The 25,106-nt window shown below is 43.5% G+C and overlaps 1 protein-coding gene across 11 annotated transcripts in view; it reads right to left on the bottom strand.

The window, feature by feature from the left end:
• Positions 1-13,319, bottom strand: part of TNC (tenascin C) — a 65,467-nt gene extending 52,148 nt beyond the window's left edge. For 10 of the 11 annotated variants that reach the window (XM_015878774.3, XM_015878776.3, XM_085520944.1 and 7 more), the window contains exon 1: positions 867-1,386. The gene's annotated coding sequence lies outside the window, so the exon portion shown is untranslated. Of the gene's footprint in view, positions 1-866; positions 1,387-13,222 lie in introns of those variants that run through there. The other variant, XM_085520943.1, reaches the window with a different exon arrangement.
• Positions 13,320-25,106: the final 11,787 nt, after the last annotated feature.

Here is a 25,106-nt window from a genome sequence, read left to right as displayed (position 1 = left end):
AACTCCACCAGTAGCCAGAGAGCAAATGAGTTAGAGGAAACTCTGCAAAGGTGATTGAACAAAAAGTTTTGAGTAAGTGTCCTTAAGTCACAGGCAGAGCGAGCTGTAATGACTTTCTCCCAGACAGCCTCTCTGTTTTAAGCCAATTTGAGTCTAAGTGCAGACACAGTCATGCAGAAAAGCTCAGTGCACAAGGCAGCAAGTAGCTGAGGCACACCGTAAAGCAAGTGTCTTCATTTTTCCATCATGATGGAGAATTTCACCTTCCCGCTGCCCAGAACCCACCCATGTCAGCACTTGGAAAGAAGCTACCAGCTGAACTCTCTTTTGTCTTCGTTTCCCCAGTGTGGACTCAGACACTGGTGGGCTTTAAAAGAAACTGGAGCTCAGTGGGGGCAGGGAGGAAGGTGACAAAGGCTTCGGTGCAAATAGGCGTGCAGACAGCAAATGAAAAAGGGCCTGACTCCTTCCCAGGTTGTACAGCAGGGCATAGGAAGAGTCACCTGTGAGGTCTGAGAATCACAAGTGGGTTTTGTCTGGTGCACAGTGTGAGACTGGGGGACGTGGTTACCTGGATGAGCCAAGAGGAAACTCCAAACCTGCCTTTCTGCCCAACCTGCCGACTACCAGCACTCAACCAACCCATCTTCCATTCATTCATCGCACCACATCAATGCCATTGAAACCTTTCCTACGTTGTTATGCCATCAGGGAGCACAGACCAACGAAAGAAACGTTCCCTCCCAAAACCTTGCCTGCTCCGACTGAACAAAGTCATAGCTGCCACGGTCGCAATGGAACGCTACTGCAGACTTGGGTGGGAAAAGAGCTCCTGATATTGTAACGGAGGAAGGAAGCAGGCTTACCGTGTGGGCTGACAGATCAGATCCCGCTGCGAGCAGCCTCCACAAAGCAGAGGTCCAGCAGCCAGCTATCGGCTCCCGACTTCTTCACCGTCCTGTCAGAACTCAGAGAAGTTGTGCCGTCTCATTCGTTGCAGCGCGTGTGCGAAAGGAGCGTTTGACAGTGCGGCACACTGGTCGGATCAGCCAGATTCTGCTGGGTTTATATAGCTGAGCTGCAAATCCTGATCCTTGGCTCATTCCACTGTAATAGGATGCCTGAAGGCATTTTTTTTTTCAGTTTTGCTTTAAAGGAACAGCCTCTCTCTTTGGCTGAGCTTCTGAAGAAACACACACGCACTCACAGACACACACTGTCATACACACACACACACACAAAGTATTTGCATGCAGTTTATGGCTAAAGAAGGAAACCCCTGAACCATTCAAACAAAAAAAGCCAGCTCAGGGCAAATGACTCAGAAAGAGGAATATTTTCCTTACAGCATCAGCAGAGCTCATGGTCAGGACTTTTAAACCCCCTACCCCCAGTATTTTAACACATAGCAGACTGAAATGAGGGGGATCACAAGCACAGGGTTTCCATTCCAGAAAGTCCCTCGGAGTGTGCTGGGGCTGATGGGCAGCGAGTGAGGCTGGCACCGCTCCGCAGGGATGAGCAGAACAGCTCAGATGTACACAAGCTGCTGATCTGGCACACATCGGTCTTTCCAGGCTTGCGATCTCTGAGTCCCGGTGCTGCTTCTGCTCTACCTCAGCTGGGGGGACAACGGGGCTGAGTAGCATCCTGGACTGATTCTCTTAAAAAGAGAGAGATAAAAGCCTACAGAAGCACACAGGAGAGCTTCTCTTCTTTTAAAGTGAGGCTATGCTGTTGGGTATTGGAAAAGTCTTCCAACAACTCCTTGAGTCCCTTGGTCAGTCCTGGAGCTGTGGGTAATGCACAGAGCTGCCCAGAAGGAGGGTCTCCTGGTTGCCCCCAGATCTCAGCCTCATGGCAAAGAGCTGTGATCACACTTAAAGAATTACCCTCAGCACTCAGCTCCCTTCTATCTGACACTACTTTTTTGGGGGAAGGAAGGGAGGGCAGTTAGAGAGAGAGGAGCTACAGGGTGAAATACAGAGTTTAGCTCTGTCATGTCTATGTTTCAGGAGAAGGGATGAAATTGCTTCACCATTTCAGAAGCAGGACTGACCCAAATCCCTTTAGTCATTATCCACCTATCTCAGGAGGCCGTGGGACTGCCCAGTAAGAAAGCAGTGGGGTCGCACTCAGCAACAGGGATGCTCACAAGAATTAAGAGGGACTGTCCAAGCCTTTTGGAGCATTCTCCATTTCTGAGTGCATCTCCTCCCAGCTGGCCATCACCAGCATCCATGGACTCACATCACTTTTAAGACTTCTTTCCTTTTCCTGCTTCACAGCCACAGCACTATCAGGAAAACTTGGCCCATCCTCCACCTTCAGGAAAGGATGGGGAATTCCTGGCCCCAGAATTCTGATTGCCATTTTAGAATCATTCTCATCATGACATAAAGCAGAGTTCTTTTGATAATAACAAGTCAGATTTTCTTTGCTGGGGAATTTCCTATTTTCCAGTTGATCCCTGTGTTTATTTTCTGATGTGTAACAATGTCACTGAGCTCATTCCCTTCTCCAAGGCACAACACAACTCTCAGTCATTTCTAAACAGCTGCTGACAAAAAAGCAAGAAAAACTCGGTGACATTTTCACAAATGATATTTACAACAAACAGATCCCATTTCTCCGAGCAACTACAGAAGTACTTAAGAAACACTGAGATCAAATGCTTCAGTACAATCAGGGATGCATCACTACCAACCATTTATGAACACTCATTTTCAATTTTTGCCTTAATTTTCTGGCATGCTGTGCTTCATAGCAGTCACACCATAAGAGCAGGAATGAGATCCTACTGGAAAGAGTGTCAGAACTGCTGACTGCTCCCCAATAAAGACACTGGATTCCATCTGCTGACTTAGAATCATAGAATCATTAGGCTTGGAAAAGATCTCTCAGATCCCCATGTCCAACCCCAATCCATCCCACCATGCTCACTGACCCCGTCCTGCAGTGCTACATCTCCATGGTTCTGGAGCACCTCTGAGGGACCTCTTAACACTACACCTCTTAGAACTTGTTCTGGACATTTCCATTGATTCCAAAGGCAATAAGGTTACCATATGCAGCTCCCAATAAGTACTCAATATTTGTCTGCTGTTCTCCCCAGAGTATTCAAAAGGTGATCGTGGTGCAAAGCTCACTTTAGTTCTCCCCTACTTATACAGTCCTGTACTCAAAGGTAAAAAAACAATGTGAGATTTTCCCAATAAAATCCTATGGGGACTGGAAATCGGTCAGTTCCCATACAATGCACCACCTGCTGTCTTTTACTTCAGAAGTCCTTTGAGGCCCATTTGATCCATTATTTCTCTGTCCACATCCACAAGTCTAAGCAAGACACAAAGCTCGTGAGGAAACTACAGGAAGGAATCTGTGGGATTTGTTTTTGTAGTGTTTGCTAACACCAGGTCTTCTGCCAACAGCTATTGAATCAAAATTTAAACCAATTTTTTCTCCTATCTTTCTCCACCCACTTACCTGACTTCAAACAACGTGCCGTGATGCAGTGAATGAGAGTCAGGTAAGAGTCCAGGCCTGTCCTGGTTTTATCTTTTCTGGCTCACCCACCTTTAAATACACTCTGTGGAAAACAGTGAGCGATACACTGAGTCAGAAGCAAATGATAACATGAAAGAACATGGAAAATGTATTTTAATTGGAAAGATAGCTTCAGGTTGTGATGTCAGACATGAAGGATTACAACTGAATCATTTGCCCTGTGCTGTTCTCCTACACTAGATAACTGTCAATATCAGTTGATTCCTATTTCAATGAAAAGGAGAAAGTAAACGAGCATTAAATTTGGTATATGCAGCTGAGTTTATGGTCTTTTTACACACTAGCTCACACTGGAGATGCAATTCGCACACACAGGGATAATTTTAACAGACAAATCTAGGAACAGCTGGACATAGCATGAAATCAATGACAGCATAAAGGTATGAAAGAGATCCCAACTGGAAAATAGTGGATTTCACACTACACACTCATCATTACCTTAGGACAAAATTGTTGCAACACAGGTAATTAGGACTTAGTTCAGCTTGAAAACTTGGATTGATCCACCCAGTCCCAGGAATAATTTATTTTGTATTGGCATATCAGGCAGTGTGAAAGCTGCCCTGAAGGCACAGAGATGAGCACAGCCTGAGATGCATCTTGCCACGCACACAGCGAAGCTGATTTCAATAGTGTACAGATGGGAATGCACAGAGCCACTGGAATATAACCTACAAAACAAATGGTCAGATGATCATGGCTTGGGGCAGGGAAACGTTCTCTATTCGGACAATCTCAGGAGCCAGCGGAAATATTCAGTGCCTATAGCTGGAAGGAAGCACAACTCACTCAGAAAAGGGATGTTAGAGCAGCACCAGGCTCAACAGCAGAGCACAAGAGAACAGCAGATTCAGAATGGGCAGCCTGAGAAACAGAACCCACCAACTACAGCTTGTCCTATGAGAAAGATGAAAAAGCAGGTTTTAAAGAGAGATGTCATATCACATGGTCAACCCTCTACATTTGCTGTTTGGAATCACTGATACACAAGAAGATAGCTTAACTTCTTTTTCAGATAGTATCTAAATAGCTAAGCTCTTGCTTTAGATATCTGATATTTGCAACAATTCACATTGCCTGTATACTAATATCCTCCTTTCCTGAACTAATGGCTCTCAAATATAATATGGGTTGTTTGTGAGGCAAAGTAAGGTTTTTGTTATGCATCAAGGTAGGAACTGAGACAAGAACATGGCAATGTGCTGAGGACCAAGGGAGAAAACAAAGGTTACTATTTGGGATGGCATAAAGATTTTATCAGCATGTCAGAATTACATGTACGTTGTAAAGACATAGATGGCACAGGGAAAGCACCCCACCTGCCTGCCAATAAGGGCTTTATACCTTGCCATGCCAATTTGCATTTCTAAGTGCCTGAGTTCATTAGAAAACCTTGAGCGTGTGCTTCTATCCTTCACAATAAACCTAAGTACCCTTCACTATAATTATGTGTTCAAGCTTATTGATGCCAAAATTACAGGTAATGACGTTAAACACACCCCTAAGTATTCTGCAGGAACCGTTTTCATGCTGAAGCTCAAGCAGCACCAACAACAAAGCAAAATCTGTAGTGCTCATCCATTCTAGCTGAAAAATGTTCAGATGTAACAACAGCTGCTATCAGTTTGTGTCCTCAAGTGATGAGATCCTTAATGTCAATAACAGCCTAACTAAAAGACACTGGAAGAATGATTTCAGGAGTTTAAGAGAAATACTGAATCCCAACTGCACGTTTCATTAATTATTGTATATCAAAGTGCTTACAAAGAAAAAGAATGAGATGAGACCTTAGGGCACAACAAACTATACCAACATGGTTTAGTAAAATTAGCTTGATGATGGCTATAGAGATTCCTGAGGGGAAAACTACAGGAGCAACAAAACTCACTGGCTTAAGGTAACCACGCTCAACCTTTAAAGCAGAAAACTGTCATCAAAGCTGCCTTAATCACAGAATCACAGCCTTAATGCTAAAAGCTAAACCCTTCTGCAAAGGAAGATAGTGCAGAATGCCCTTCAATCACACACCCCTTTGAAATTAAGAAAAAGCTGCAGTTTAACCCCTTTTATAAACAACTGCATCATTGCTGCCATTCCTGTAAGTGAAGGTAAGCAAGCACATAGACAAATTATCACCATGGTGGTAGGCACTTTGTGCTTCTGGTCTTCAAAGCATATCCTCGAATTGTTTGAAAATGATTAATTATGGTTACAAATTTGCAAATAGGGACGTTTAACCTCTCCATCTTGCTTTTGAGTCTGAGCGGCAGGTCATTATGAAGTCAGGAATCTGACTGATGCAGAACCCATCATTTGCTTTGTAACTCTCAGCCTTTGCAGGCAGCTGAAGAGGTGAAAGGTTCACTGAAGGAGTAGGAATGTGAGAACAGAACAACAGAACTGTTCAAATTGCAAAGTTGTTGTACAGAGCAACCCAATGCTCGATGTGTGAGCTGGAACTAACTGTGCTCACTTTCAAGGGAGACCTCTGGATGTTGAACCACAGATTCAAGAGCAACATCCTGAGGACAAAAGGGGTCTGACAGGTAAGATAGGCACTGCCCATTTTCCCTGTGATCTATGAACAAAGAGAAGTGATGGGAAAAAGGAGTGATGCCAGTTTAGATCCCCTTTGTGTGGCATTGAGGGAGAAGACAAGCTCTCTCTGCTCTCTCCTTGCATTTCACAACACGCTGCACTGTACCTTTACGTGGGGCAGAGAGTGGTGAGGTCACATCACAAACGCAGACCTGAGGAGCAGAGGGAGGCCCCTTCTTGCTTTGCCTTTCCCCCAGTGTTTCCGGTAGGACCCCATACACCTCTCCTCATATCCTGCAGTTGGCTGCTTCTGGGACCAAAGGGAAACCTCAAAGCAGATGGGATTTAGCTTACTTACGTTTTCTGTAGCTAACTCAAATTTCATTAAAGACAGCTGTAATCCTAGACTTCTTCAAATGGGTTAGCTCAGTTCTTACGTAGCTTCTCTATCTTTAGAAATCCAGGTTTGAGCTTTTATGTGAACCAAAAAGGAAAGACGGAGTGACTGTCAGAAACACTGAAGCCCCAAACTTGCCAAACAATTGCAAGCTTGTAATTGAGCCCTGAACATTATTACTGCCCAGTTTCCCAGTTTATGGTCAGATTTAAGATCACTGCATTTTGAGAGCTAACAAACAAGACATAACTTCAACAACAGAACAACCTACATCATTCCATATTGAAATAAAATTGCTTGCAACCCATTTCTATGGCAGAGCAACAATGGGAATCATGAGCCACTGCTTTATTCTGAGTAAGTTCTTTCATCCAGATGCATTTGGAGTGAAAATCTGTAGGACCCTATTGTGCAAATATTCTTCCAAAATGAAGTTGATTCAATACATAACTTCAGTTCACAAATGAATGGACATTTCTTTTCCTACACTAGCGGTACCAATCATTTAATAACACCTATGCTTTCAGAACAACCAAGACAGAGCAGAAAAGTCTTGTTTCTGCACAAGGGGGTAAATTCAACTCCTTGGTTACCCCAAATGAATAGCAGTTGCTGTCTATAATAAGGAACGCACAGAAGCACACAACCAAGGTGAAGATCTAATCAAGAAAAGAGTTCCTGCCATAGATCTCTGTTTTCATCTCCAGAACAGCTTTGATTTTGCTAGAATACATTTAGGTTTCTCTCATCTAAAACAATTTTAAGAGCAAATATTTATATTATGAGAGTGTTTTCCTAATGTTATTAGCTTCAATCACATTTATTCTGGCAAAGGCAGTGACTCCCACAAGGCTGATTTCTCAAATTGATGCCTGGAGAACAGAGAGGATGGATGCTGGACCTGCACAACTATCAAATTCCAAATATTTTATTTCCCTTTAAAAGCCTTTTTACAGACGCTATTATGCAATGAGGATTACAAGTACTCATGTAGCAGCCAGTGCTTTGGCATCCCAAAATAATCATGTCCAAGATTGCTCGTTACAGTTCGGAAGTGATTCCATTTTACAAAGCCAAAGAGTTACTCCGTGTCACAAATTCCAGTCCATTATAGATGCATTCAGCCCACATCCTCCCTCTGCAGTTTTCCGCCACCTCAAAACCACCGCCCTGAGAAGTTTGTGTGTCTCACTACCTGTTGGTAAATGATTGAAAAGAAGCGGGGTGGGAAACCCAGAGTTCAGTACATCAAACATCTTGGATTTCCTCTTGGCCTTTGGCCAAAGTGCAGAAACACTTCTGGACTTTACACATATTTCTCTGATGGTATCATGACTCCCCTTTTTCCCTTTTTTTTTTTTTTCTTTCTTTTTTCCTTCCCTTCTGTCTGTGTTACTGGTGTCTGTTCTCAATTTGCTGTGTAATGAAGTGACACAGGGTTTAGGAACGTCCCCTGGAACAAACCACCAAGGCTTCTCTGCCTCCTGTGACGGGCAGACTCGTGGCTCTGACTTCACAGCACCCGGGACTAACAAGGACGGAGCTACTGCAGCAGCCCTGGCAAGAATGAAAAGAGCAACCAGACTGCATACGTCCGCCCAGCATTGAGGGGGAAGTGAGTGAGGACAGATTTTCCATTCTATAGCCAGAGGCCCATCTTACGGGAAATTTCAGTCAGTTAAAGCAAAATGTTACTGGAATGTTGCCTTCCTTCAGCTCGCATGGAATTTTTATTTTTTTATTATTATTATTAAATTTGGAGAAACAGGTGTGAAAAATTCATCCCTTTCCCCATGGGCCTTGTTCGTACACTGCAGATTGCGTGGACTCTGTGAGATGCAGAAGGGCTTCTGTCTGGCAGAACTACCTGCAGACAAATACCTGTTTCCAATTAGCTGTGGCTGTTCCCCCTCCCTGCCCACCCCCAGAGCAAGCCAGAAAGAAAGCATTTGGCAGTAACAACGGTATTGTCTGCTAAAATCGGCTGCCAAATAACTTCCTTTGCATTCAGAGTATCCCATGACGTAGCTGCAGAAGGGAGCTGGGGCATCTCTCTGCTCTGTAAGCAGCCACAGTAAAATAAATCGCTCTCTGTAGGTAGAGGATGCTCAGCCACACCAAGAGATTGCCAGGATGTGGCAGAGCCCCTTCTGAGCCTGCTGTGCCTTTGGGTCAGGTAGCACAGAGGAACCAGAACAAACCTTCCCTTTTTGTGCCATCTCCCCACTCACACCCCCAGACCTCAGTTTCTCAAGACAGAGTTGCAGAGTGAGTACTAACCCTTAATGCACTGATTCTCCTCCTAGAGCAAAGCCTCTGTGCTAAATGCAACATAATCCATGTCAAAACTCACACAGCAGTGGCTTGACAGGCAATGGTAACCATAAAAGAGTGTGGGCTGGTATAAGCAAGCTTAGAGCCTCTGTAATGGAGGTGTAACAGACATACACTGAGAAATGTTCATTAAGAAGCTCCTGAGTACCACTAGGGTACATCAAATGTTAAGGCAGCCAGACAATGATAGCAAGAAAAATGGGGAGAAACACCCTGCTTTGTGCCCTCTGTTGTGAACTGCTATTTACATGAAGGCACATTACAATTCAGGAAGGAAAGAACAATGGATTTTACTCCTTTCAGGGGCTGCTTCAGACAGTAGAGAATAGAAAGCAATTTACATCTCTGGGCTAATGGGCACTTGGGGAAGTTTTTAAAGACAATCTTGGAAGTGATCCTCAGCACCAGTGCCTGTTCCAACAGTGGGAAAGATGAAGCAGTTAACCCTCAGTAAAATAGGAAAATACATTTTTAACAGCTACTGGCAGACAAGAGCAAGCAGTTCAGTACCAAGGGCAAAGAACATACAAAATGTTCTTAGATTTTCACTTAGCCCATGCTTTTTCCAGCAGCTGACTGCAAAGCACGCTGTTGGTGTAAGAGCTACACTGAAGGGAACAACAGGCTGCAGACACTTTGCAGGTTTACTCTGTTAAAAGCAGACCAAGGTTATACCTACACATTTTTTCCACAGAGAGGCTTGCTCTTCCCCTTGCCCTTTTGTTTCTAAACCTTATGATTACATTTTGCCTAGGTGCAATGCATTCACTTAAGGGAGAACGTATGAGATGTGCTCTGAAGAGGATACCCGTCTTCTAAAAGCAGTGTTTGAAAAACAAATAGACAATTACAATAGTGTGCATTCAGACACGAGTGGATTGTGGATGCTGACAGACAGGGCTCACTGGGGAGCATTAAGCAGAGTGCTCGTTCTATAATCAGCCTTTTCAGATGGAAGTTATGGAAAGGCTGGGCTGCTGTTTCCACCTGCCAGCTCTCATTTTCCTGCACAGTCTGATGGAGTTGCTCACGTATCACATTTCTTATTCTATTTTTTTAACCATTAAATTAAATCCTTCACCCCACTAAAGAAGAATCTGATGAAAGGCAACTCTGTTTCAGAGAGTTGATATACTCACAGTGCCATGGGACTGCCTGACCTCCAGGCTACCGTGGATTTAATGTGGGATGTGAATGTGCAAGCCTTCAAAAACACTGGAGTCTTTTAGCTGTGGAGAAAAGGGCTGAGGAAGGATAGAACTCAAGAGCAAATCCTGATCCTAAAGGGTGTAAATCCAAAATAGCTTCCTAGAAACAAATGACATTACTCCCAGCTTTAGCTGGTTGCCAGTGAACTCACCTCCTCAACATGGGACAAAAGACTGGAGGAGCAGAAGTGGTTAATGTTTCAACGTGCTGTAAAAAGCCAACTGTGTAATAGACTATATTCCATCTGGAAGAAGAAAGCCTCTAAAAGTGGCTGGATTTGACACCAGAATTGCATAGGTGCAGCATCCTATATAGTATGAAGAAACACTAGGCGAGACATAATATATCAACCGCCCACCTGTCAGCAATATCTCCTACTAAACCACATTCCTCAGCACGACATCTAAATGTTTCAGCTGGCAATGCACGAGGATGGAAATGACAGGTGGATTCTTAGCAAGTTCAGCGCAGCCTTTCACAGCACCTAAATAGCCCCAGAGTTATGGCATAAATGATATCCATATGTTCAGTAGCTGCAGCATCTCCTTTAACTTGTAACACGGGATAACAGAAATAGCACAATGTTCTTTCTCTAATGAAACAAGTTTCAGATGTACATATAAACATTGCTTTGGCTCTCATTCACACTGTCTGCCAACATACACAACAGACTTTGCAAAAAATACATTGAATAGTCTTCCATTCAGGTTTCCCTTCAATAGCAACAGGGAATGGCAGAACCCTTTCAGTTGTTCTTATACACTGAGAGCTCCAAAGCAGGAAAAATCCCGAATGCTTATTGCTCAATGTTGAGTTATGCAGAAGCAAGAAAAGTGATGTCATCAAAGGCACCAATTCTGTTTCTTGGAGACATTTGGATGGAAAGGCAATGCGGGGGACTGATTTCATTTTGTAAGAATCCCAGCTATAAACAGATTAGCAAATTATTGTGACAGACAGTAAGCGTTTTGTGAGAATGTTTACCACTGAATTCCAAAGCCAGGATCTGGCCAACAACATCATCTCAACCATCATAAAGAATGATTAGAGACTTCCAGGAGTCACATGCTGCTGAGGAAGGTGCCACAAGGTGGGCTGGAAGTGGGAAGGCTGGGCAAAAGGTGAAGGGGGAAGGCATTCTTTCCCAAGTGATGCTGCAGGGATTAAGGTCGGAAGCCACAAGACAGCAAGCCAACGAGCTGAGCACATCTGGTTGTGTGGAGGTGTTAGCCAGAAGTCTGACAAATGGATTCACGCCTACAAAACGGGTCCCTAAGGTGTCAGGCTAGCACTAAAAGTGATGAAAGATGTTTGACTGGAGCTTTATCTACTTATGATTACTATGGCACTTCCTCTCTTCTGTACAGTAATCAGCACATTAGAACAGTACAGGGCAGGATGGAAATCTTTGTCTGGATTGTCTCAGGAGGAAGTGTAAGTGTTCCATGATACAGATCTTGTTCTTCGTGGCACAGAAAACACAATATAATCCATTCTGCAAAAAGACTGGGCTAAGTTTAAAAGCTGAATCTGAAATCAGTGTCATTCACTGGGACCAGAAGCACAGGGAACAATGAAGCTGAGGGACTGGAAGAGTCAGCACAGAAGGAACTCACTACTGATTCCATGCTTCTACCTTCAAGAACCAAAGAACTTCCTCTAAGAATTCAATACACCAATACCAGTGATGGAAAAATTCCTACCTTGAAGGCACCTATAGGTTATAGGCACCTATAACTATGCATAGCTATCTACCTGTCTGTCTGTTTCAGAAGCGTATCTAAGATGTAAGGAGGCACAGATGCTTATATAAATTACATGGTCTCCAGATCTGGCTTCATGAGCCTCAGGCATGTTTGCCATTTTCATTCCATCTTATTAATGCTGAGCAACAACACATTCCCCACCAATGATGGCTATGTTCATAAATATTTACAGCAAATGAATGAAACTGTACTTTGTTCCATCCACCCGTCCACACTCAAGTGTGTCGGGGCGCCTAAACTGTTCCACTGGCAAGCACAGAGATCTTCACAAAATATAAAGCAATCGGGTTCAACTTTGCACAGAGTTCAGCCAGTTTTCAGCAGCAGCAGAGCTGGTTTTGTACAGTTTACTTTTAGGCCTCTAGAACACCGCCTGTTTCCTTGGTATAGTACCAGACATCCAGACTACCAGGCTCATCTTCCCTGCTAGAAATGGTTTCCCAGGTTTTCCTTAAGAAGTACAGGGCACCTCAAGAATTAGATTTGGCTTTTGGACCCAGGGCTCCGTTGGGTTTTTTTGCCCCAGAGTTTATTTACAGACTGAAGGAAACTTTGGAATGAGTGGAAGGTTCCCTTCCAGCCCAAATCAATCTACGAAATTGCCTTTTAATGACAGTTTTGGCTTATTGCATTTAACCTCATTGATCCTGAACATAAATGAAATTTCAGCTCATTGGATTTCAGCTTGAAACGTGACCCTTAGTTCTAAAGAGCACCAAGAGGAGGCCAGGGCTGGAATGCACCAAACTGAGCACCATTTGCTGCTTGTTTGCAGGGAGGAAAGCTTCACCCCAGTATAAGCCATTCATTTTTGTGCCTGTTTGTACTCCCAGCTTTCCCTCCTGCATTATGAAGTCATTCAGACGACAGTAATCCCTTGTTACTCCCTATAGTGATAAATGCAGTAGATGAAAGGTCCTTCAGAGGAAAGCACGCTTTAACTTTGGTTTATAATAAATTTTACACCTTTCAGGTTTGCTTTTGGTTTCTTTGTTGCTTTCCCTTGTTAACTCAAAAGAAAAATCATTTTAAGAGATATTAAACATGATCAAAATTCAGAAGCATGAGGACAGTCTTGAAATAAATGCCCTGATTACCCCCACAACAGCAACAAATCATTTAACAGTCTTTGTGCCCAAGTTTCCTCATCAGAAATCCTGTGAGTGCTTTATTTCTTCCAATAAATACTTCCAATAAATGACTTTCTGGACCCTCTGCACATAACGCAATAGTTTAAAGCAGTGCTTGCAGCAAAACAAGCACTTGAATAAAAGCAACACAGCTGGAGACAAAATCTGACCAAGGACATTCAGCCCCCAAAAAGGCTCAAAATAGAATGAAATTCAGTGTCAAAGCATCAACTATGTAAAACCCAACCACAAGCCTGGAATTTAATGACACATTCACTTACACTGTGGTCGGCAGGATTCTACTAACTGGACACACAGCTCCAGCACATCCCAGCAACAGGTGCTTTTGAATGACTCCTCAATGCCCAGCTGCTGTGAGAAGATTTACAAAGCACGCCGAGGAGGACTGAAGTGGGAGGAAGGAGGAGGGAGCTCGCTGAATGGCCTATGGCAATATCTCCATCACTTTCCTATCCCTATTTGGAGGGAATGGGAGCTTTCCACATATCTTCATGCTGGCAAGGCTTTAGGGCTGAGGTTTACATCAGCAATCTGTGCTCCTGCCTGCTGCCAGACACGAGCTCTGCCCAGTGGGATGCAGGCTGCTGGAGGACCTGCTGGGTTTGCTATTCGCGTGGCAGTGTTTAAAACCACTGCAAAGAAACCCGGAGGATACTAAACAGAGTGACTCCCTCCCTGCCAAAATGTGTAAACATGAACAAATATGGGTTCTGCATGGAGAGCATCAAAGTCAGGAAGCACTCGGCCCAGTGCAACATCCCATACCTGCGGGAGGACTTGAGTATGAAAGTGCTTCTCTATGTGCATTGTGACCTCATGGAGGATGAAGGAATCATTGCTTTAATGCCAGTTTGTTACTTTCTCTTGCTCTGTACTAATGGTTTAAAGGGCACAAGCAACTGAAGTGCACATCTCCTCCACCTGCAATACACTCAGGCATGTAGCAAGCCAGCAAATTACATCTGTGATAGCACAGCACTAAACCCGAGCTGTTATATGTTTCTCAGCAGCATCTGGGATGCTAATGCCATTTTAACACAGAGCTGCTGTACATTTGACCAGCCGAGAGCTCATACTATGCAATGTGTAATTGTATGCTCCTGCCTGTGTAGCCAACGTAAGGCTGACCTTAATCCAGTTTAGAAGCAGATGAGCTGAAACTGCAAGAACACGCACAGAAGAATGTTCTTAGGAGGATCTAGTGGAAAAAAAAATTAAAAAAAATAAGAGAATAAACTTTAATGGAGTAGTTAATGCCTGCAGACAAATCTTGAGCTAGTTTGCTCACTGTTCCACCCAGCAGCACAGCAGTAACAATCCCCTCTTCTCTACGCTGCAGCTGTAGGATAGGTCACACTGCAAAACTACTTTCAGTAAATCCTTATGTAGCCCAAGCTCCACTAAACTTTCTTTTTTCCCTTTACACAGCAAATTCCACCCCCCTACAGATCCGTGACCCAATTCAGTCTCAAAGCATCCAGCAGAAGCACACAGGGAAAAAACCAATGAGCAATCTGGAACGATGACACTCTCTCACACACAAGACTTAAGCCATTTCATCCCTGATGTGTTATTGTTACTCCCGACAGCTCCCTGCATGTGATTTGTGGCACGCGGCAATGACACGGGGAGTGACTGCTGCTCATGTTGTAGCAACGATTTAAACTCCTGTTAAGAGAGATCAAGGCAACATGACATTCGCAGAGAGCAGGATTTAGTTGCTTTTGTGCGATGCACCAGAAGGCTTAGGAGATCTTGACAATTGTTTGGAAAAGAACTACTTATTTTTTTTTTCCTCCTTAGGAACAAATTCTTAAGAAGAAATAATTAGATAATGTTGGCAACGTCTGGGTGTTGTGACTTCATGGAGATAACTGTCCTGGATGGAGAGACACCAACTGAATCGCTGCATCCCCTTCTATTAAAAGAGTTTCTAATTGCCCCTCACTGCACCTGAATGAAAGATTGTAGAGGAAAATCGTTACCTTTCAGGTAATGCTCAGTTGTTGTAGGAACAAACTGTGCAAAAAAGAAACACCATTAAGCTGATAGAAAATAGTTCTGTCTCAGATCTGTCCAACACATCCTGAATTTTCTACTGGCTTCCTCTTATTTCCTATCTGCATCCTTACTTGAAACTGAAAGTTCTTCCAAGAGTTGAGTGTAAATCAGGCATATTTTATATAACAATGGATCTATTCCTGCAGCAATGATTTAATGACAATTAGTAAAAGACTGTCAGCATAATCAGCTCCTTCCAAGATTTAGGGTGATGCTTCACAGTCCTCAGAGCCAAAATAGATATTCAAGCAGAGAGGAGCCCAGTGACTCTTGGTCAACCTTCCTAACATCTCCAGCAGATTTATCTCATCCAATAACGTCAGTGATATCTCTAAAGCCACAGTTCCTCAACCAAAATTGCTGCATAAAACACTGGGACAGAACAAATGAATTTCCTTCTTTCCAAATGAGACGGTACCAACAAAATTAACCGTAGCACCTCAGAGAATCGGTTTAATTTTTAGTGTTCAGCGACACACTGAACACCATCCCTAAGTGCCGTGAAGCCATTGATGAACCCTGCAGAAAAGATCCTTACATTGGACTGGTTTTCCCCCTGCAAAGCAAGAAACCTTGTGAGAAAGCACGTCCAGAGCTCTGTGCCAGACCACCTACCGACCTGTTTAACGCGTGCCAAGAGCCGCGGGATGCCAAGTGGGCCAGTGGGTTTCTCCACCCAGATGAACTGCTTGTATCCCAGCAAGGGCAACTAGTTCAACCACGAGACAAAGGAGCATTTCTTTTCTCCTGCTTTTCTGTTCCACGTCTGTGTCTGCCTGCGAGTCTGTTGTTAAAAGCCAATGATTAATTGGGCACTGGGGAGCTGTTGGTATTTTTTTTTCCCCTTATTTTTTCTATTTTTAAAGCTCAGATGCTGAATGCTTTAAAATACTCTGGGTTTTTTTTTCCCCTTGGAATTGTACGTTAACAGAAATGCATGTGCTTCAGGAAAGATTTACCAGAATTTGCACTTGACTCAGCAGACAAAAAGGTGGCGAGCTCTTGTAACACGTTAATGAGGCAGCAGCCGAGTCCTGCTCCTTAACAGTACGATAAACTTGAAATAATTCTTCTCACTGCCCTAAAAAAGTGACCAAAAAAGCATATCCCCAGCATAAACGACAGTAACAGCAGCACAGGGCGGCTCACACCACCAAGAGGCTGTTGTAGCAACTGAAAGAACCAAAACCTGAGATGTCTGGACATGATGTAGGAGAGGAGGGCACAAGAAGCACCACATGAAAGGCCCCTTACAAGAGCTGTGTGCTGCTGAAGCTAACCAACCTGCAGGTCAGCCACGCTTCCCTGTTTTCCTTTCCCCATATCCTGCTGTAGAGAAGATTTAAACAGACCTGAAGTCTGTGTACGTGCTTCATAAACAAGGTTTTAGTGAGCTCTTCTTCAAGTCTGTCTTACTTCATAAGCTATAAGCACTCCAGTATAGAAAGAAATGCTTCTTACACACTCGTATTTGGGAATGATGTTGGAATGCATCATCACCAGGGGTAACAGAGCCTTTTCAAATGTCACTTTAACCCTAAGCCAGAAACAGTAAAGAACAACCAAAAGCACAGAAGTGAAGTTCTCTGCCTATAGAAATCAATGAGAATTTTGTCCTTGACTTCAGTGGAGCCAGCCTTTCATCCAATCTATTTGTACTTTAGGTTTCCCGTGGTGAATAAATAGAAATGAAAAGCCGAAGTCCTGGCACCAGTCTTATGAGTCAGGCAATCAAGTATGTGCAGCATGCATTCCTTCAGAAGAGTCGGGCTTCTAGGACCTCAGTGCCTAGATATATAGCCATGTGAAACTGTAAAGCTAGACAACAAGACTTCTTTAGCAGGAGCAACAACCTCCTGCGTGTTTTCTTTCACAGACGGGAAGTCAGCAGGGTTATCAGCCTCAAAGAAGCTGTGCAGATACAGAGCTGCTGCTGCGATGCATGCAGGGCTGTTTGGTATGCTGGCTGAAGAGCGGGCATGAAAAGAACACTGTCAAGAGCCGGGACAGCCCTTGTGAAATGCTATGATGTAAACACAACAGTCCACAAAATGAGATTTTGCACGTACAACAGCAGTGTGTTGAAAGCAGTAGAGCCCATTCCCACAACAGATTCTGCAACTGTTAGTAATCATCACGCTTTATAAACACGTGTTTGTCACATCGCAATTACTGATCACTTTCAGTAACTCTCAGTCATTTGATGCTGTATTGCAATTTACTACTAGGAACATCTGACTCAAAAATAAAATCAAAGCAGCAGAGGCTGCTGTTAGAATGTATCTTCTACAATCTTTTTATGGTGTTCCTTATGTTGTTCAGTCTGGCCTTTATCCTACAACATACTGGAGAACTTACAGCACTCCCATTTTTCACAGACATCTGTATTTTCTTATTTTAAACTTGCTCACAGCATGATTCCAATCTATATATCCTTGCACACATGTACCAAACATCTCATCTCTGGGCAAAGTCACTGGGCAATTTGGAAGAAGCCTGGAATGAGTTAAAAATTACAGTCATTGCGTAGGGCTATGTATTTCTAGGATCTGCAGATCCAGAAACATATTCCTGCTTTTTTCTTTTATAGCTTATATCTTCTCATATGCAAAAAACCCCATCCATCAGCTTCGTAAGAAGGGTGACAGAGGCACCACTACAAAATGGGTTATTCTGCCATCTAATAGTTCTGGTAGAATATATTTGTTTTAATTGTAGAACCATAAGATGGGTTGGGAAAGACAAAAAGCCCGTCCAGACCTCAGCTTCTGCCCAGGGCCCATCCACGGCCTTGGGCACAGCCAGGGATGGGCACCCACAGCTCAGGGTCACACCAATCTCTGAGCAAAGAATGTTTTCCTGAGATCTAATCTAAACTTACTCTCTTTTAATTTAGAGCATTTGTCATATCCCTGATAGAAACATTCCCAGTCTTTCCTGTAGGCCTCCTTTAAACACTGGAAATTGGGTTTCTTTGGTGCTTTTCTATCTGTCAGCTCCACATAAAAAGACAATTTGGAGGTTTGTTCTTTGCAAAACTGCCCACCTGTGGCACACAGTTGTGTTACATGGGAGTCACTTCTTTATCCAATGCCCATTCTGCGCTGAGCGCAGCATGCATGTGCTTGCAAATACCAAGGAAGGCTGGAGGGGCCAGACCTGCCCCAGCTTATTACAGGTGTCAGCAGGAAATTCCATGTTCTCTGTAACAAGCAACACAATGTGCTGCTTTTACAGCTCTTGGGGCAGATGAGTCAAGTCCTGGAGTGATTCTATTGTGGGTCACCCCCACCTTTCTCTATAGGAAAGATGGATCTGCAGTTGTTCATAGTCCCTTGTTGTGGTTTCTTAGCAGCATTCCTGAACCATGAACTTGTTGATTCTTCCACATTGCAGCAGAAAAGCCAATCTAAGTGTCTGGTATCCCCCCTCAACAGGGACAGACAGATTTCGGCTGGTTTGTGTGGAGCTTGAACTCCAGAGAATGACTGAAGCTCAAAACTGTTGCTGATGCTATCACAGCAAGATGCTAACTGCACATTTTCATATAAAGACATCATGACTTAAGAGCTTTTTGCTGACAATTCCAACAGCTGCTTTTCTGGCTTTGTTGATACAGATACCCCATAATGAGATATATGGGTGCCTGTGTCCTTTTCCTTACTCAGACTCCTTTTAATATCCATTTAATCATGTTTACTGCTTTTCACTTCAATCCAAACTATGATTTCATGCAGTTCAGTTGGCTGCAGCATGACTTTTTTAATAAAAGATATTCCTCAACCAGCCTAAAGGGCCGAACACCATTGAACAGCCACTGTACAGCATGGAACCTGGGCAGCTTGGGGGCAGAAGACCCACAGACAGGTGATAAGCTCATCTTTTCCTGCAATACATCACGTATGTATAATCTTAAACACTCTCCAAAACTCCAACTCGGGTCTTTATTCCCTTAGGTTGCCGTGATAATTTTAACACTGCTATTGTTTGTTTCGCGATCACTATGGTGATTACCTAGGCAGGTGATGGATTCAGATGATTAACTCCAGAACAATTAGCCCAAGGTAATGTCAGATTCCTGTCTCAAATTAGTAAGTGTTCTTAAACCGTGCACACCAAGATTCCAGCTGTCTGGTACCTCCGGCGCTTCCCTTGGGTCTCCTGGGCTCCAGGAGGAGCAGTGGCTGCCAAATCCGTGGGCAGAGCCAGCTGTTCTTAGGCACTGCATCTCCTGCAGCCTCTGGTAACGTGTTAGGAGGATCTTGATAAAATGTGCTAGTGGGGATCAGTAAAATTGACAGATTAATCCTAAATGAATGCACCCAGGTGTGAAAGACCTGGAACCTGCACTCAATCAGGATCCTAAGAGCATCATTTAAAATAACTTGCTGCAGAATCCTCATTTAGCCATCACCCTATTCAATAAATCACACAAGTATATGCATTCAGCAGCAGATTTCAGCCCAATTCAAGTTTCTTCACCACGAGTTCCCCACAGTTCCCATTAGGAAACATCCTGCTTCTCCAGCATGAGTCCTCTATGGGCTGCAGGGACCTGCCCCCATCCTTCCTCACTAACACTGCTGCTCACTCTTCATCCTCTTATTGATAAGACGAGGGGGAATGGTTTCAAACTAAGACAGGGGAGCTTTAGTTTAGATATTAGGAGGAAGTTTTTCACTCGGCGGGTTGTGATGCACTGAATGGCAGTAATCTAGATTTGAGGCAAATGTGGCTTTTGCTGGAGCTTGCAGCCTCGGTGCTACAGGAACATGGGCACCTGCTGTGACGCAAGGGAAATTAGGACATGTAAGTTCCTGCATGCCTACAGACACCTTACAACATCCCATCCCAAACGGTGATGAGTAACACATCGCACGTCTCCCACACGGAGCGAGCACGGCCAGATCTCACCCCACAGCCATGAGTCAGCAACCAGGGATGTCCCCAGCTGCAGCACAGGCAGCTCACGCTACCATGAGTTTGACTACTATTTAAGGTCATTCCTTGCTTCTGCATGGCCCTCGGCCAAATCATACTTGCAGGGCTTCAGCCAACTCCTCCTGGGTGAAATAACGCCCTCCAACACAGCACACAGTCACTTCCTCTGCATTCCCTGGTGCTCCAGTCTGGGTTGGCTTCTTCCTCCTCCTCCTTCTCAGTCCTGTTTGGGCCACTTCAATCCCAGACATGCAGCTGGAGCAGAGCCCTCTGGGCCATCAAAGTCAGGGAAATCACTCACAAGTGCAGCTGGGGCTTCAGTCAGCCCACAAATGGGGAGCGTTGGGTCTCATTATGAGTTTTCGTTCAGCATTTAAACAATTGTTTTCATGTGAGTGAGCATCCGGTACTAAGTTTGTGGCACATTGTTTTTGGAATAGCGCAGTCTCTGGTGCTTTCATAAATCAGGCAGGCTTTATGAGTAAGCCTGCCTGGGCGAATATGCTGGCTCTGACCCAGATGTACATGACCTAGGGTCCTCCATCAGGGTCACACAAGAATACCTCACTTCATAGCAATGAAGCACATCTGAAGACCTAAGGCAAGCCTTTCACACACTTTTACAAGGGTCAGAATAGATGGAATTTTAATATTGGCCTCTATCACGTCCCTATTGTTCAGCACAGTTTGCCATCAGTTTAGTGATATCTCAATTGTCAACAACAACTTCATAGAGCAATATATATATATATATATATGTATGTATATATATACACACATAGTACTTAAAGGATAAAACTATAGGAAATGCAGAAAGTTTTAGCTGAGAAAGATTAAGAGCACAGGACATAGCTTTATTAACCAACTTATCGCTCTTCCACTTTACATACATGCTCCGCTCTTGAAATTAATGGTTTAGAGATAAAGGTATTAAAGATATATATTCAGCATTGTTCCCCCATCAGCAATCCTCTGTGATTTCCTCTCATGTCACCTTTTCTCACTTGGAAAATTGCAATGGCAATCCTGCCTTACATGGGTGTCACAGAACTAAATGTTTTCGAGATCATGAGATACTGCTTTGAGATCATAAGACCCAATTTGTCAGCAGGCTGAGAAATATGACCTTAAATTACACTTCTACTTTATTTATACTCTTTCAATTTCATCCACATCAACACTTCATTTACCCCTCGTCTGTTCATGTCTCCAGCTGCAGCTGAGGTGAAAACATTCACACTTGGAATGAAAGACTTCAAAGTAAAAGGTAAGTAAGGACAGGTTCTTGATCCCATGCCCAGTCAATCTGAGATTATTGAGAAATGCAAACACTTCATCAATTATCAAAACCACAAAAGAGGTCTCTCATAAGGCTTTGCAGAAAGAAACCAGTATGTAGAACAGAGATAACTAAATTGGATATTAAAAATGGCTGGAAGAAAGATGTGGCCTGAAAACAATCCTGTGTTAATCATTCACCCTCACTTCCACTGTTAGTCAGTTCGGCACACTCTTCCTCCCCAAATCAATTTTCAGACATGATGGTTGTGGACTTCCAGAGAAACCTCCAAAGGAGGACAATTCTAACTCATTACAGCCTATTTGTACGTTCGTTTTAAGGCTCTATTCATAAAGTTCTGAGCAGAAAAGCTCAATTTATTTCGACTTCCTTTCTGTGAGATGTTGAAGAATTTTTTCCTGTTTCATAATAATGGTGGCAGATCCAAGAATACTGTTGCAACACTGAAAAACACTCTGCAAAACACATCAAAGTCTACAAATCACTCTGCAGTTATTCCCTGAGACATTCGGAGACATTCTGCTCATTTCTAGCAATGAAGAACATGGCTTTGACCCATTCTTCCATATGAGGCATTTAAAAAAAGGATTTGCAATGGTAAAATACGTCACTGCCAATTTCTCAGATGGAGTCCTACTCAGTTCTAAAGTCAGGCCAACATGAAGATTCTTAACACATTACAGCATCAGGGCTAAAACAAGTCAGTGCTGTATCTGCATAGGGTACCCATTCTTGAAGGCATTCAAGGCCAGGTTGGATGAGCACTGGGCAGCCTGACCTGGAGGTTGGCAACCAGCCCATGACAGGGGAATTGGAACTGGATGATCCTTCCAACCAAAGACATTCTATGATTCTATGAACATGATTTTTCCTTTTAAAATCCACTTTATTAAATATAACAATAATAATGAAAAAATTCAAAAGGGATTTTTCTCATGGTGTCAGAATGAAACCAGAACATTTTCATTCTACACAGAAAATGAAACTCAAAGTCCAGGAAACGGCCATAAAAAATCCAGGAATGAGTTCCCAGTGTGCTCCCAGGAACAGCATGAAACTCACTTCAAGTTACTGCTCATAGAGTCCCATCTCAGGAAAACACTTCAATCAACAAGACAGTAAGAGCCTTTCCTACCAGAACTACACCACTTCCAGATACGTAATTGGGCTCAGGTTCTGATGGTTTGGTCTCCTTCCTAAAAGGGATTTTCTGACTTTTGCAATGCACCTCTGCAAAAGGAGGATCACTTGAACCCGATTTCATTCACAGTTGACATCTGGCTAGCAATGACACTTCCCTTCCCCTAAAACTTCACCACTGATTCCAATTAGGGACTCAAAACTCTTCCAGATAAATTCAATCCCAACCGCTCCATTTCCCAGAACAGCTTTGGAAATCTCCTGGCACCAACAGTCTCAGAAATTCCCATTCATCTGCTCAGCCTTCGTTAGCAAAATGACTTTCTGCATGAAGCTGAGCACACAGCTTGTGAGAGAACTATTGGCAGCGACTCCAAGAAACCCCGCACCAATTCTGCCAACACTGTCAGTGGATGAACGGGGGTTCCTGCAGCCACTTTTGAAGGTGAGGGAGCAGAAGAGGGAAACACAGTCATCACACAGAGCTCATGTCATTGCTCTTCAGCAATTTCCCCACTGTGCTGTAGCTTGATGTCTCTGGAGGAGAAGCTCCGAGGCAGAGCTCTCTGCTCTCTGAGCAGACAGAAGAGAAACCACAAATTACCTGCTAAGCCCAAAAATTCCAAAGTGTTTCTCAACTGGAGCATTTTGGGTTGGTTTGTTTGTTTTTTCCTAGAAAGCTGTGGGGACAATTAACTGTAAGGATACTTTCATCTCTTTGCTACAAATGGTGAAACCCTTCAGTTGTCTGGTTCCTCATTTGCTCCACAACTATCCTGGTGAAAAAGCTCTGACCAAGCAGCAGCTCCCCATTTGCCTTTCCCTTACTACTCTGCTTAGGTTTAAACACCCAAAAAAGGGCTAACAAGTCTCCCCAGAGTAAACAGTTTTGTTATCTCTTGCTTTCCATTTAGCAATGGCCTAAAACTCAGAACCCAGAGGGCTTCTGTAGCTGTGCTGTGTTGGCTTTCTGTTGCAAAACGTGTTTCAGTTTCCCAATCCATCACCACATCTGGATGTTGGGCAACTCCTTCCCTCCCCCTCCCCCCCCCCCCCCCAATAATTAATCCATACACAATGCACAACTTCAACTCTGCAGTTGCTTTTCCAAGAAACACACTCTATGAGGTGTTTGCTTTAACAACAGTAATCCCTGCAAAAGCTATCAACTATCTGCCACGATCCTGCTCCCTCCTGAAATATTTTCCTGTTAAATACATTACTGCCTTGCAGGAATTCATTACTTTCCATGCACACACTACCTGCCTCATACTTTCTGGTCACATTGCTATCAGAAATGAAACTCAAGGTTAAGCCTAAGCTAGTAAGATCATTACCTATTTGTATAGGCAAGGCAGCTTGTTCAGGGACCGACCACACAGAAACACCCCCTCTGACACAGGCTGAAAAACACAGACAGACTAGAACTGCCTTGTTTCTTTTCAAAATAGCACTGAATAAAGGGTTCCTTCATTTTAGGCAGCTCTCCAGGAAATTGGAGCACTCTGTGATCCGCTCCTCCGGATTACCTGCTCACATCTCCATTTCATTCAGAAAGCTGCCTTGGTTTGTGCTGTGAATTAAATTCCCCGCTTCTCAGCAGGAAAAGAAAGTTGGTGGTATCCAAAGATTAACCAAAGTAAACCACAAGGGAAGCAAGCAAGCACAAACAGAGTCCTACGTGGCAACACTGCAATGTGTTTCACTTACTCTCTGTGAGCAGCCAGTCTTTGCCAGCACTGGTTGGTTGACTTTCCACCCTTACGTAAGCTACTTTTTGGCAAGAGAGTAGTTTTTTGGAGCAAGACGCAACCCTGTCAATAAGAGAATCCCAGTCTACAACCAATTCATGGGAAGATTCTAAAAACCAGCCCAAAATGAAGAGATTGGTCCAAACTTTTCTGTGAACATTCACTGAGATGTAGGATAAAACACGTTTTTTACATGAGTCAGAATATGTCAGCTTTACCATTTTTATAAGAAATATCATAGAAGAAAACTTAATCGATGTTTTCTTTCAATTACTTGCCAAGAACGTAATGGATATACACAGAAAGAGGAAATACAAGTGCTTTACCAACCCTACACCACACAGGCAGCAAGTCCTGCTTAAAAATCTTGCCCTACAGCTGAACTAAATCACATCCAAACAGACTGAGGAAGTTCATTTACCCAAGCTGTGAACAGGCCAGACATTGATCAGCTGTTTTAAAAGGACACAGAGCACACATCCCTTGTCCTGTTTTTCTGGAGGTGTGGATCTAAAAAGCCAGGCTTTCTTGGGGCACAAAAAGGGCAGGGAAAGTCTGCAAAGGTCAACCCTAATTCTAGATGGTGGCATCTTAATGGATACCCTGTCATCTCAAGGGGACATACAGCAAAGGCCACATATTCGGGTTGGTGCAGAGTTTCTGGAGAGTCTCCTAAGGAAAAGGAAATGTTCTGGAAAGAGGAGCTTCTAGAAAACTGGACACAGGAATTGGAAAGGAAAGAGGTATTTATAAAAATTATGAGTCAACATCATCAATTATTGCATTGCAACATCAGTGCCTCATTGATTACAAGAAGCATTTGTTCTCATGCAGAACATGTTTAACGTCCTTTATATCTGATACTGCAAAAGTACAAGAGAAAAAACCCTCATGGTCAAACTTTCAGTACCTCCCAGCTTTTGGGACCCCCCTCCTTTGTGTCTTTTCCCC

The sequence above is a fragment of the Coturnix japonica genome, chromosome 21, assembly GCF_054131305.1.
Source record: "Coturnix japonica strain WE chromosome 21, WE-NBRP24, whole genome shotgun sequence".
Lineage (NCBI taxonomy): Eukaryota > Metazoa > Chordata > Aves > Galliformes > Phasianidae > Coturnix > Coturnix japonica.
The sequence above is the reverse complement of the archived record's forward strand: the minus strand, read 5'-3'. Positions and strand labels throughout refer to the sequence as shown.